Genomic DNA, 3,901 nt, shown 5'->3' with positions numbered 1-3,901 from the left:
GCACGGAGTCTTAACCACTGGACCGCCAGGGAAGTCCCAAGATTCATTCTTTTATTATTTTTTTAAGTTAATCCTGTTGTGTTTTTTGGGTTTAAAAAAAATATTTATTTATTTATTTGGCTGCACCAGGTCTTAGTTTTGGCATGTGGGATCTTTGTTGCCGCATGCGGGATCTAGTTCCCTGCCCAGGGATCAAACCTGGGCTCCCTGCATTGGGAGTGTGGAGTCTTAACCACTGGACCACCAGGGATGTCCCAAGATTCATTCTTTTAAATTTGATTTTGATAGCATAATGCATTTATTCATTCTCATAAAAAGTTTAAATGGTACAGATATATAGCACAAGTGAGCCTTGACATCCCTCTGTCATTCTAGTGTGTAAACCTTCCCTCTTTTGGATGCATTTACATGCCTAAACATGAACATGTAGAAAGATAACATTTTGCAGTTAAAAAAAAAACAGAAAACAATTTTTAATATAAAAAATAAAAGGGATTGTTGACTAAAAAAATTAAATAGTCGATCTAAGAAAGAAATGGAAAATTTTATTCTCATCAACCTGAGCTCTGAGAACTGTTCCAAAGAGGCAAGGGAGGAGGCCAGAATATATGTGATTTTGATGAAGGGTTACGTGCAGTCAAGCACACATCGTGGGAGAAGCCTACTGCTATTCATGAGGAACAGATATCTTAGTTAATGGTTTTAGTGCTTTTCTAAGTATGGGAAGATACAGGAAACTGGGTTCTTAAAAATTTCTCCTGAAAATATCTGAGGGCCATTTCTGTCAGTTTTCCTAGAGCACAAAGTGCCTCATCCTGATCTTTGCTCTTTCAGGGTGGGTTGTAGGTCAGTGACTCTAGTGGCTAATGACAATTCTTGTAGAACTGGCTGGTGGGCAACATTCTTTATTTTACAATCTCCTCCCTTTCAGTCTTAATTTCAACCAAGTTTTGGGAGGCATTTTGTGGCCAGTTTGTCCCATGGAACTAGGAATGCTCATTCTCAGGTCAGGATTTCATTGATAGGCCACTTAATGTACTATTACTGGACTAGGCCCTGCTTAGAGTAGTCAAAAGCCTCTGGACCACCTGTCTTACAGTCTGTCATGGTCAAGGAAATGGTTCCCTCTTGTTGCTTCTTCCCATATGTAGAGTTACACTATTACAATCATTGATCTTCTAGAACTATATATAAGGTCAATTGTTTCAAGTTGCTTAATCGTCATTAATTTGATCTGAGGCTCAGTCACACATTTGGTAATGCAAGAAACATTAATCTTGTAAACGTAGAATACAAGTAATTCAGCTAGTTACATTAATAAAGTCATAAATAAATATTTAAGCTAAGAACTTCCATTAGGTGCAACCCAGTATCTCCCCAAGATATCTGCATCCTGACCCCTTACAGGATTGAGAAAGGAATGTTATGGTCTCAGGAATTTCATGACTGGCTTCAGAAGGGGAAAAATTGGTATTTATGGTTGAGCAGGTATTTCTGCCGCTAGGGAGGGCTGGTTAATGCATAAAGCAGATACACATAATGCACACTAGAGGGGAGGGAGGAGGCCCAAACAGAATTTTTTTTTTTTTTGGCCAAGTTGTGAAGCTTGTGGGATCTTAGTTCCCTGACCAGGGACTGAACCCGGGCCCTCGGCGTTGAAAGCGCAGAGTCTAACCACTGGACGGCCAAGGAATTCCCAGAATTTTTCTTGTCTCAAAATGTGAATTTTTACTTCATCAGTATCATATTGAATATATTTTTCCCCCGAATTTTATTATGAAAATTTGTGAACATAAAAAAAACTTGAAAGAACTCTATAGTAAGCAGCTATATATTAATACCACTTTCATTCTTTTTTTTTTTTTTTTGGCCATGCCATGTGGCATGTGGGATCTTAATTCCCCGACCTGGGATGGAAATCGCACCCCCTGCAATGGAAGCATGGAGTCTTTTAAAATTTTTTTATTATTGTTTTAAATAACAACAATTTATTTAGTTTTTAAAATAAATTTATTTATTTATTTTTGGCTGTGCTGAGTCTTTGTAGCTGCGCGAGGGCTTTCTCTAGTTGCAGTGAGCAGTGGCTACTCTTCCTTGCGGTGTGAGGGCTTCTCATTGCGCTGGCTTCTCTTGTGGAGCACGGGCTCTAAGCCTGAGGGCTTCAGTAGTTGTGGCTCTTGGGCTTAGTTGCTCCGTGTCATGTGGGATCTTCCTGGACCAGGGATCAAACCTGTGTCCTCTGCATTGGCAGGCTGATTCTTAACCATTGGACCACCAAGGAAGTCCAAAGGGCAGAGTCTTAACCACCGGACCTTCAGCGAAATCTCACCACTTTCATTCTTAACATTTTGCTATATTTGCTTTATCAGATATCTATCTAGCCATCAACTAATCTTATTTTTTTATGTTTTTTCTAGTGAGTTGCAGACATCAGTACTCTTTTTTTGTTTGCGGTACGCGGGCCTCTCACTGTTGTGGCCTCTCCCGTTGTGGAGCACAGGCTCCAGACGCGCAGGCTCAGTGGCCATGGCTCACGGGCCCAGCCGCTCCGCTGCATGTGGGATCTTCCTGGACCGGGGCACGAACCCGTGTCCCCTGCATCGGCAGGCGGACTCCCAACCACTGCGCCACCAGGGAAGCCCCATCAGTACTCTTTACCCTTTAACACTTCAGCACACACATTGTTTAGAGTTCAATATTTGTTTTTAAGATTAAATTTACATACTATCAAATGTATTTTAAAAAATTTTTATTGGAGTATAGTTGATTTACAATGTTGTTAGTTTCAGGTGTACTGTAAAGTGAATCAGTTACACATATACATATAACCACTCTTTTATTAGATTATTTTCCCATATAGGTCATTACAGAGTATTGAGTAGAGTTCCCAGTGCTATACAGTAGGTCCTTATTAGTTACCTATTTTATATATAATAGTGTGTATACGTCAATCTCAATTTCCCAATTTATCCCCCCCCCAGCCTTTTCCCTCCTAGTAACGGTAAGTTTGTTTTCTACATCTGTGACTCTCTTTTGTAAATCAGTTCATTTGCACCATTTTTTTTTTAAATTCCACATGTAAGAGATATCATATATTTGTCTTTCTCTGTCTGACTTACTTCACTCAGTATGACAATCTCTAGGTTCGAATGTATTTTTGTATTTTCCTACAACTTGCTTTTCCCCCTTCTACTTGATGTCCGCCCTTCCTTTTTTTTTTTTTTTTTTTTTTTTGCGGAATCCTAGTTCTCCGACCAGGGATGAAAGCGGCCGAGTCCTAACTACTGGACCGCCAGGGAATTCCCTGCCCTTCCTTTTTATTCGGCACAGCTCTGTTGAATAGATGTGCCCCTGTCAACCCCAACCCCATCGTCTTTTGATAGACGTTAAGGTTGTTTCAAGGTTTTCACCGAAATGCTGTTGCAATGACCTTCCTTGTTTGTGTCTCTTGGGGTTCTTGTGTTTCTCTAGAACAGCTACCCAAAAGTGGAAGTACTGGATCAAAGAGAATGCCTATTCTGAATTTTAACAGATATTTTGCCAAACTGTCCCCCCTTTCCCAATAACTCCCGCAAATACCGCTCATTCCCCACACCTTTGCCAGTACAGGACAATACCAGTCTTTTAATCTGCAGCCAGTCGCGTGGTTAAGGAAATGACGGGAAACCAGTGTGGCTGAAACAGAAGGGACAGGTGGAGCCCAGTGTTAGATGAGCCTGAAGAGGATGTGACAAAGGGCAAGAAAAGCGCCTAGCCCCGAGACGTCCTCATAAACACCCCCTCTAATGAATGGATCATTCAGTCGCAAGCACTTTCGACTTCCGCAGCCGACCAGCGTTCTGGGATTGCAGCCACTTGCCCGCCGCAGGGGTGTGTCCTCCGCAGGCCCCGCCTCCGCTGC

Source organism: Globicephala melas, chromosome 15 (genome assembly GCF_963455315.2).
Source record: "Globicephala melas chromosome 15, mGloMel1.2, whole genome shotgun sequence".
NCBI lineage: Eukaryota > Metazoa > Chordata > Mammalia > Artiodactyla > Delphinidae > Globicephala > Globicephala melas.
This window is presented reverse-complemented; position numbering follows the sequence as displayed.